Source organism: Squalius cephalus (genome assembly GCF_949319135.1).
Source record: "Squalius cephalus genome assembly, chromosome: 5".
Lineage (NCBI taxonomy): Eukaryota > Metazoa > Chordata > Actinopteri > Cypriniformes > Leuciscidae > Squalius > Squalius cephalus.
The window spans coordinates 9,925,185-9,936,109 of record NC_137126.1 but is presented as its reverse complement, the minus strand read 5'-3'; the positions used below and the strand labels follow the sequence as shown (position 1 = coordinate 9,936,109).

General features: G+C 45.1%; 1 long non-coding RNA gene across 1 annotated transcript; it reads left to right on the top strand.

Moving 5' to 3' along the window:
• Window positions 1-6,809: 6,809 nt before the first annotated feature.
• LOC307159466 lies at window positions 6,810-7,246 on the top strand. Its single transcript, XR_013821381.1, has 3 exons — window positions 6,810-6,861; window positions 7,044-7,107; window positions 7,192-7,246. It is a non-coding gene; the product is annotated as an uncharacterized lncRNA (long non-coding RNA).
• Window positions 7,247-10,925: the final 3,679 nt, after the last annotated feature.

Here is a 10,925-nt window from a genome sequence, read left to right as displayed (position 1 = left end):
AACCGACACAGACTGCAAACAAGAGGGGACTTATAAAGGGAACTAATCAAGAGGGAACAGGTCGAAGAACTCAAACAATAATCAGATAACAAGTGGGAGGGATCAGACAATGACATGAGCACATGGCCTAAAATAACAAAACACCCATGTGCAGCACAAGACAGGACAGGCATGTGACATTACCCCCTCCCTACGGAGCGGCTACCAGACGCTCCATCAGACCAGGGCGGGACGGGAGGAACAGACCAGGGCGGGACAGACCAGGGCGGGACGGGAGGGACAGACCAGGGCGGGACGGGAGGGACAGACCAGGGTGGAGACTGTCCATCGGGCGGCCAGGGCGGAGGAGACTCTCCCTCGGGCGGCCAGGGTGGAGCAGACTGTCCATCGGGCGGCCAGGGCGGAGCAGACTGTCCATCGGGCGGCCAGGGCGGAGACTTTCCCTCGGGCGGCCAGGGCGGAGACTTTCCCTCGGGCGGCCAGGGCGGAGACTCTCCCTCGGGCGGCCAGGGCGGAGACTCTCCCTCGGGCGGCCAGGGCGGAGACTCTCCCTCGGGCGGCCAGGGCGGAGACTCTCCCTCGGGCGGCCAGGGCGGAGACTTTCCCTCGGGCGGCCAGGGCGGAGACTTTCCCTCAGGCGGCCAGGGCGGAGACGACCCTTCGGGCGGCCATGGCACCGGAACAGACACCACCGGCTCAGGAACAGACACCACCGGCTCAGGCACTGGAACTGGCACCAACGGTTCAGGCACTGGAACTGGCACCACCGACTCAGAAACAGGAACTGGCAAGATTGCCACTGATCCTGGCAAGTTAGAGGCCGTACGGGAGTGGATGCGTCCGGTGCATTTAGCAGAATTACGGTCGTTTCTTGGGTTTGCGGGGTACTACCGTCGTTTTGTTAAGGGTTTTGCTTCACTGGCTGCCCCGCTGCATCAACTGGTGAGTAGGCTGAGTGGACCTAAAAGGAAGGGTAAGATGCCTCAGGTCCCATTAGGATCAGTATGGAATGAGACCTGTGAGCATGCCTTTAAGTCCATTAAACATCGTTTGATTATGGCTCCAGTCTTGGCCTATGCTGACTTCACCAAGCCTTTTGTATTGGAGGTAGATGCCAGCCACGGAAGGCTGGGAGCCGTACTTTCTCAGGAGCATGATGGTAAACTCAGGACAATAACCCTTTAAGCAATATTCAGACTGCAAAGGTGGGGGCCGTGGAACAGAGGTGGGCATCTCAATTGGCCTCGTTTAATTTTACCATCAAGTATCGTCCGGGCCGTAGTAATGGCAATGCCGATGCTTTGTCGAGACAGTATCTGGAGAGGTTTATATCTGGGACAGATGTTCCGCCCGCTTTGGTGGGACAGTTTTCTAAGGATTCAGGGAAAGAGGTAGAGTGTAATGAGGTTGTAGCACTGGCTGGGCGGTCTGTGGAAGACCTTTCTTCATTACAAGGAATGGACCCTGTGATTGGTCCGGTGTTGACGTTTTTTCGGTCAGGGGGTCAGCCTAGATCTGAAGAGAGAGATGCAATGTCAGTAGGAAGTAAGGAGCTGTTACGACACTGGGAACGGTTGGTGGAGAAGGGAGGGGTATTGTACCGGGTAATACAATTACCAGGGGAATGTAAGGATACCTTTCAGGTTGTACTCCCCCAGTGTTTGCAGGAAGAGGTACTTCGAAGTATGCATGACTGCCATGGTCATCAAGGCATTGAATCGTACTCTTCAGCTGGTTCGTAGTCTATGTTTTTGGCCAGGTATGACAAGGAGAGTGGAGCAGTGGTGTCAACAATGTGAAAGATGTATTCTAAGTAAGGCGGTTCAACCAAATATTCTGTCTTTTCAGGGTACAATTCAAGCCTCCCGCCCTCATGAGATCCTGGCTATAGATATCACAATTTTAGAGCCAGCCAGTGACGGTCGTGAAAATATTCTTGTTCTTACCGATGTTTTTTCAAAGTATACTCAGGCTGTGGCTACTAGAGACCAAAGTGCTAGTACCGTGGCCCAGATGTTGGTACAACATTGGTTCCATCGTTTCGGACCTCCAAGTCAAATTCATTCTGATCAAGGGAGAAACTTTGAGAGCATGGTGGTTCAGCAGTTATGTAAAATCTACGGGGTTAAAACAAGTAGAACCACTCCCTATCACCCCCAGGGAAATGGTCAATGTGAACGATTTAACCCCCTGAGGTCGGCTATCGCGCCGGCGCGATAGGCTCGTTTTTTTCCTTATCAGTGAAAAAAATTAAATAAAATAAAATATTACTTTATCTTATATGCTTGTGTTGTACATCAATCGATCCTGTTAAGTGTGTATTATTTTTGTGTATACTCACAATAAAAACAAAGTGTTGTGCTTTTCGCCAAATAAAGAAAAATAAACATGATGCGAGTTCTGCTTTCTCTCTGTCAGTGTAGTCAATTCTGAAACGCGTCCGAAAATGAACCATAACTCAGCGAATACTCAGTCAAACAGGCATACAGACACACAGGCATGAAGCTTGAATTCTCCTCTTTTAAATGAAGTAATTTATATAAAAAACAAATATTCTCAGCTTGTGAAATCTGTATTAAAAGAGAGCGATTCCAGTCGAGCTAATTAGAGCTCATTCAGATGTAATGTGACCCCGCCCACGGAGAGCGCGCGCTATTCAAACGCAAATGTCTGAGGCAATCCTGCAAACTGTGAACGCCCCCATATCAGCTCGAGAAAACACATCAGATCATTGTACTTGTTTACACAGTCTCGCAGCTGTCAGGCTTCTGGGAGGATGAAGTAGGAGACGAACACGAAGATGATGAATTCCAAGATTTTAATTCTCAATATAAACAAATACAAACAAAAAGGGAGCGTGTGCTCAGAACATAGATTAACCTAACATAAACATTGACCGACAAGTGAAGAGTGAAAACCAGGAACTTAAATACACACACAGATGAACACAAGACAGGTGATGCAGATAAAGATGATGAACAGGTGGGTAATGAAGGGAGTGAGTTCAGGTGTGGAAACAAGGAGGATTCTGGGAACTGTAGTGCAGACAGGACGATGACAGACAGTGAATGTGACATTACTCCCCCGTCCCGGTAGGCGCGTCCTCGCGCCGTAGAAAGACCAAAGGAGTGGGGGGGTGGGCGCCCTGGAGGCTGACGGGGAAGACAAGGCAAGGGAGACAAGGCAGGAAGCCTCCAGGGCGGAGCAGACTGTGGGTGTGGTCACGGTGGAGCAGGCTGTGGGCGTGGCCAGGACGGAGACGACCCCTCGGGCGGCCATGGCGGAGAAGACCCTTCAGGTGGCCACGGCGTTGAAGACCCTTCAGGTGGCCATGGTGATGAGGACCCCTCAGGTGGCCATGGCCCCTCGAGTGGCCAGGACGGAGCCCTATGGCCCCCCCCAAAAAAATACTTGGGAAAAGTCCCGGGTACCAGAGAGCGATGGTTAAAAACAGTCTCTGACCGGGCTGACGGGGACCGTGAAGAGGGTTCGGTGCTGGGCAGCGATAAGGGCTCGGTGCTGGGCAGCGATGAGGGCTCGGTGCTGGGCAGATCCAGCGATGAGGGCTCTGTGCTGGGCAGATCCAGTGATGAGGGCTTTGTGCTGGGCAGATCCAGCGGTGAGGGCTTTGTGCTGGGCAGATCCAGCGATGAGGGCTTTGTGCTGGGCAGATCCAGCGATGAGGGCTTTGTGCTGGGCAGATCCAGCGATGAGGGCTTTGTGCTGGGCAGATCCAGCGATGAGGGCTTTGTGCTGGGCAGATCCAGCGACGAAGAGGGCTCTGAGCTGGACAGGACCAGCGGCGAAGAAGGCTCTGAGCTGGACAGGACCAGCGGCGAAGAAGGCTCTGAGCTGGGCAGGACCAGCGGCGAAGAAGGCTCTGAGCTGGGCAGGACCAGAGGTGAAGAAGGCTCTGAGCTGGGCAGGACCAGCGGCGAAGAAGGCTCTGAGCTGGGCAGGACCAGCGGCGAAGAGGGCTCTGAGCTGGGCGGAACCAGCGGCGAAGAGGGCTCTGAGCTGGGCGGAACCAGCGGCGAAGAGGGCTCTGAGCTGGGCGAAACCAGTGGCGAAGAGGGCTCTGAGCTGGGCAGGACCAGCGGCGAAGAGGACTCTGAGCTGGGCAGAACCAGCGGCGAAGAGGGCTCTGAGCTGGGCAGGACCAGCGGCGAAGAGGGCTCTGAGCTGGGCGAAACCAGCGGCGAAGAGGGCTCTGTGCTGGACGGGACCAGCGGCGAAGAGGGCTCTGTGCTGGACGGGACCAGCGGCGAAGAGGGCTCTGGGCTGGACGGGACCAGCGGTGAAGAGGGCTCTGGGCTGGACGGGACCAGCGGCGAAGGCTCTGGGCTGGACGGGACCAGCGGCGAAGGCTCTGGGCTGGACGGGACCAGCGGCGAAGGCTCTGGGCTGGACGGGACCAGCGGCGAAGGCTCTGGGCTGGACGGGACCAGTGGCGAAGGCTCTGGGCTGGACGGGACCAGCGGTGAAGAGGGCTCTGTGCTGGACGGGACCAGCGGCGAAGAGGGCTCTGGCGGGCCGATGAGAGGAGGAAGATCGCTGTCAGTCACAGGCGCGGCGGGCACGACGCTTACTGCCTTGGTCTCGGCAGATCTGGCGTGAAGTGCAGGCTCGGCTGGACTGGCGTGAAGTGCGGGCTCGGCTGGACTGGCGTGAAGTGCAGACGGTGACATGGCGTGACATTAAACTGCAAATTAACATTTATATTTCTTATAATAAAAACGAAAGTTACTATGTTACAGACATATGAAAGACAACATTTCATTGATTAGTTTTGGATAGATTATACATTTTTACTGTAAAATATCTGCCACCTCAAATAAGCTTTTGTTTGCCAATTTTTGCTCATATGTTAAATATAGTATGTTTTGTCAAAAATAATCAAATAATAAGTTATAGTGTTTATTCCAATGTAGCCTAGGCTATATTCAAGTAATGAATCCTTAACTTTGAAATATGTATGATAAAATGTATACTTTAGTTTTTACAAAGAAAGATTACACTTGAATTGTTGTTGTAATTGTAACCTTTTTAATAAAAAAATAAATAAAAATACAAGGTAGATGTAAACAAACTAATAAAAGGCAAATATAAGCCTTTTCTTTAAAATAATTTTTTATTGTGTTTTATTAGTGACAAATTTGGGGAGAGGATAAATATTCCAAAACTGAAAATACAGTATGAGAATTAACTGCACAATTACTAGACATGTTTTCCTTTTGATATTATAGGCCAATTTGCAAGCACAATTTGTGAAGAAAAAAAAATATATATTGAGATGCTTCCAACTGTTGCTCTTGCATTCTTTCTTGTGACACACCTGAATGAATGGCTCATTAAGTATGCAGGCCCCATTGTCTCCAGGTGCGAACCACTAAATATGCATGATCGTTGACGCCCACTCCGCATATTGCCTTTCCAGACAGAAAGTGTTTTGCAAAATTTAAATCAATGCATTGTGTTATGTGAATGATTAGGCAGGATAATTTTCACATCATTTTGAAGAAAAAACACTAGGCGATGACATCCATTAGTCACAAGTCTTATTGACATATATTTAGAATGTGTTTTATGGCCTTATTTCAGAAACTTTAGTTTTTAGTTTTTTCAATAACCATGCATAAACATTATTCTCTCAAAAATGAAAGCATGTACATGCATGGTGCTCACATATGATGGTAGCCCTGTTTGTGCTATATAGAGTGAATTTACACCTTTGCCATTAATATGTTTATAAGCAACTGAAAAAAGCAAAAATGTCAGGGCATGTCAGAACATCTCAAGGACCCCAAAAACACCTTAGACCCCAGAGGATTAATTGTACCCTTCACGACCTTTTGCGAACGTTGCCACAGGAACAAAAAAGTATTGGCCTCGTCATCTCTCACAAGTTACTTATGCTTACAATACCACTGCCCATCATGTTACCGGTATGACTCCTTATTATTTGATGTTTGGGTGTGATCCCAGACTCCCAGTGGATTTTTTGTTGGGAAGGAGCAAAGATGGTAGTTTTAGTCCCACAGAGGATTGTAGTGAAGCGGTAGTGAAGTAGTGTAGTAGTGAAGCGGAACCAACGATATAATGAGAAAGTAAATGATGGTGGTTTAGAAGAGGGGCAGCTTGTGCACTTGAGGAATCATGTAAAGGGGAGAAACAAAATTCAGGATTTTTGGGATCCTTGTCATTATAGGGTCATTTGAGTTCCCTCTGGAAATGGGGCAGTCTACTCAGTGACGCCGGTATCAGAAGACGATCCAGTCAGAACCGTACATCGGTCTGAATTAAGAAATGCCATATGTAGACCAAGTATTGAAATGCCTGACCCTCCAATGGTATTGGATCCTGAGGGCTCCCTCTCTGGTTCGTTGTCTGATGAGGAGACGTCTGGGGAATCTTGGGTGGTTCTTTTGGAGGGTAGTTCAGACCATCTTGTCCAGTCAGATGAGTTGATGCCTTCTCCTTCTGGCTCTAATGATGCCAGGGAATGTAGGGATGTAGGGCCATTGCAAAGTTCTGTTCCTTTGCGACGGTCTGCTAGGGCTTCGGCTGGCCATCATTCCAACCCTAACAGATTGCCACGTCCTCTGGTTGCAGGGCAGCCAAATATTGGTGAAGAGTAGTAGTATTTTGTTTTGTTTTGTCCTTGGGGCAATTACCAAAATTGTAGGGGGTGGGATTGCACGCTATCACCAATCCCATTACAGATTGCTGATAGGGTGGCCCAATTTAAAGGACAGGCAACATGGAAAGGCAGCCGGGGTCCTTGCAGCACCAGTTAGCCGTTTGGCTAGTAGCCGTGTGGGACTGGGTGTCCTGTGGTGTACTTCTTTTTCTCAATTGAAGGTAAACCTGTATTTTTTTGATGTACTATTACAAGGGATGTTTTTATTTTACTGATGCAGTCACCAGCACCAGTATAGATTTAATTATTTTTTTAGATTAATTGGGGGTATTTGAATCCATTAATGCATCATGTGGGTATGAGTTTGTAATTATGGTAATATGGTTATTGTATTATATTTTAGAACTGTTTGCCTGATGGAATAAATTCAGGACCACCATGTATTTGTCTGGCTGTGCACCTTAAAGGTATGGTTATTAATTTTGAGTTTGTTGTATGTTTGTTATCTGGATGTGACTGACACTCATGAAAAATATTCTATTTTGTTATAGGGTGTTGGATGTTGATTGCTAGTCGTTGTTCTCTTATATTGTTTTTTTGTGTATTTGTGACTTATGACTTATTTGTGGTAATTTAATTTCCTAGCCAGCTTTATGTGTGGTTGTTTTTTTTTTGTTTGTTTAATGTATTGGTTGATTTGTCGCTGGCTAGTGGAATTGTTTATCTATTTTTTTTTTTTTTTTTTTTTTGGTCTTTTTGTCCTTTAAATTATGTATTTAATTTAAACTGCTTTTCACCCTTGATTAAGCAGCAGGGGTAGTTTCCCATGGTAGTCGGTGGAGAACTGGGAGTACAATTTAATAGAGCCCTTATAGGTATTGTGGGTTGATTTGTGTGGTTACTAATTGTGAACGTGTATCACATACTCCTGTTTGTAGTGAAGGGCTTATGGGGGTTTGCTGTGGTTTTCACAGAATGCAGTGAAGTGTCCCCTGTATAGGTAGCTCAGTTTTTTTTTTTGTATTCCTAGTTGGACAAATTGAGAAATTGCTCCCCCTGTCAGCTGAATCAGTTCATGTCCTGAATAATTTTATGGTATTATTTAATAAAGAATTTAGTATTTTTCTACAACTTATTGTCTTCTGTGATAGATCTGTTTCTTTGTCCTTTTTTATTTTGCCCTAGCGGGTGTTACATCTAGAAGAGTCAATTTCAGAGGTAAATTCTAAATCGTCAACCAAGTTGATTAAAAAAACAACAAATTTGCAAGCCTCATTATAGTCTCCCAAAAAAATACAGAAAATGTCGTCAATGTACGTATACCATTTAAAGATACATGAATAAAAAGGATTATTTTCTGCATTCAATATGTAACTTTGCTCAACAAAACCCATAAATAAATTAGCATAGTTGGGGGCAAAGATCGAGCCCATTGCTGTACCACTTATTTGAAGAAAAAAATCTTTATCAAAACTGAAATAATTATATTTCAAAAGATAAGAAGCCATCTCAATCACAAATTCTGAAGGTGGAATGACATCACCACGTAACAATAGATAGTGTCTAAGAGCACTAAGCCCTTTTTCATGTGAAATGTTGGTATACAGACTTGTTATATCTAAAGTTAATAATAAAGAAATATCGGGTAGATCTTGTAACTCAGAAATCTTATTAATAAAATCAGTCGAATCCCGAATATAAGATGGTAATGAATGAACAAATGGTTTTATAAAAAAATCAACATACTGAGATAAGGGAGATAAGAGAATTAGTTTGTGCCACAATTGGACGGCCAGGCGGATCAATTAGCCTCTTATGGATTTTGGGAAGAGTGTAAAAGATAGGTCTAATCGGATGTTGGCAATACAAAAAATTAAACTCCGATTGAGATATCCAGCCTCGTGTTTTAGCATTTGTTAAAAAGACCAGTATCTCAGATTAATAAGTATTAGTGGGATCATTCGAAAGTTTTTTATAAAACCTAGTATTTTGTAATTGTGAGAGAATTTCCTGATGGTATTTACTTGTATCTTGGACTACGATCGTCCCACCTTTGTCCGCAGATATAATAATAATATTTGGATCATTTATCAATTCAGTCAAAGTTTTTTTCTCATTCAACGACAAATTATGAGAGAATTGTTTACTAGAAGAGCAAGTTTCCATCACTTCTTGTTCGACCAAACGACAAAAAGTATGGATAGTGTGGTTAGATTCGTTTGGGCAGAAAGTACTTTTTGGTCTAAAAGGTGTACTCGTTGCACTCGAATTTGATTTAGAGAAAAAATATCGTAATTTCATTTGTCTAAAACATTTAAACAGATGTGAACTTTTTTGAGCCTCTTGAACCTCTACGACATTTCTTCTTCTTTGTGGTCTCCGTGGAGGAGCTCGTCTGCCCAAAAAAAGAGGTAGAAACGTGTGCACTAGAATCACTGTCCATGGTAAACTCACTCTCAGTCGAGTCACTCTGTCCGTTAAAATAGGGCGATCCATTTCTTCTCATCCGATTATGAAATCGAGATGTCACCCTAGGTGGTCCATTGGTCTCTCGGCTGGCAATATCACTCAAGTGAACCTTTATTATGTGAAAATTTCTTAAAGGGATACTTCACCTCTGGGAAGATGAATGTGTATTTAAAATAGGTCATTTAAGTAGAAGAAATGTGAAGAAATTTTTGAATTTGGAGCTTTCTAGACTGAGAAAAGCCAGAAAATGTATTTTTGGCTTATGTGGATGAAAGACAACAACTCCCAGAATGCACTTGCTTCGCTGCCTTAGGAGGCCACGCCTACCGGTAAGAGTGCGTAGGCTAGCAACAACAATAGCTAGCCTACGTGATGAGTTTGCGAGGGATTAGAGATCGTCCAAAATGTCCGGGATTCGGCTTTTGCGTTCTACAGTCGCCATTCATTCATGTTTACAGTGGCGAGCAGGACAAGGCTGACGGCCGCGGGAGAACAGCGCGAGGCCGGTGCAATGATTTCTGAGACGCGCCGGGTCTCGCATCTCTCACGGAGGAGCGGGAATTTTTCTTAACAATGGTAAAACGCACATCAACCGATCACTTGTTTAGCGTTCATGTAAACACTACATTCAAATTCACCAATCGGAATGAATTCAGTTAGATTGAAAGGTGTGCATGTAACGTTAAACAATGAATGGCGACCGCAGAAAGCAAAAGCTGAATCCCGTACATTTTGAACGATCTCGCCCGCCGGACAAGTCCGGGGAAAGGAGGATGGTTACTTACTCAGCTTTCTCCTACTATTCAGCTTTCTCCACAGAACAAGAGCCTGCTAGCTTAGCTTCCAAAGAAAGACGGCTGACACTGTGTACATTCTGTGAGTGAGATCCCACCCACCCTGTATGGGCGGGCTGAAAACATGCGGAACAACGCCATCTACTGGCTGTAGTCTTTAGCCTCTGTCCAGAAAATCCTCCGATGACGCAAAATGACGATATTTGCGTCATCGGAGGATTTTTTCCAGACAAAAAATACATAAATCTCTTGTCTAAGGGGGATATGAGGATGGAAAGCATGGTAATTCGAAAATACTACAGGTTTTCTACTAATACAAAGCTTAATGCTAAATCCTGAAGTAACCCTTTAAGTACTTCGTAGACAAAGTTAATAATGCCAGGGCTCAGTTATCTACTATGGTAAATCCGGTTTTAGATTCAACTTTATCCACTAGGCTACTCAATGGAGTGAATTTTAATTAGTTTCTTTACAGACCGAGAAATCACCTTAACATTTAAATCCACCTTTCCCCCCTACGATGTTATTTACATTACGATTTGTTAAACAAATATTTGATACTATTGGTTCAGACTTAGTGATTATCATAAACAACTGTCTAATGACAGGGACTGTACCAGACTGTACCACAAATTAGGCTCTGTGTCACCCTTTTGTAAGAAGGCAAGGCAAGGCAAGGCAAGTTTATTTATATAGCACATTTCATACACAATGGCAATTCAAAGTGCTTTACATAGAAGAAATTAAAATAATAAAAAGAAATAAGAATAATTAAAACAGTTTAGAAAAATAAAAAATAAAATACAGTACAGTACAGTACAAACAGTCGGACGAACATTGGCACAGTGCTCATTCAGTAAATGCATAGTTAAGCAGAAGTGTTTTGAGTCTGGATTTGAATGTGACTACAGTAGGAGCACATCTGATCTCCTCTGGAAGCTGGTTCCAGCTGCGGCTGGCATAATAGCTAAAAGCAGATTCACCATGCTTAGAGTGAACCCTTGGTATTTCTAGCTGATATG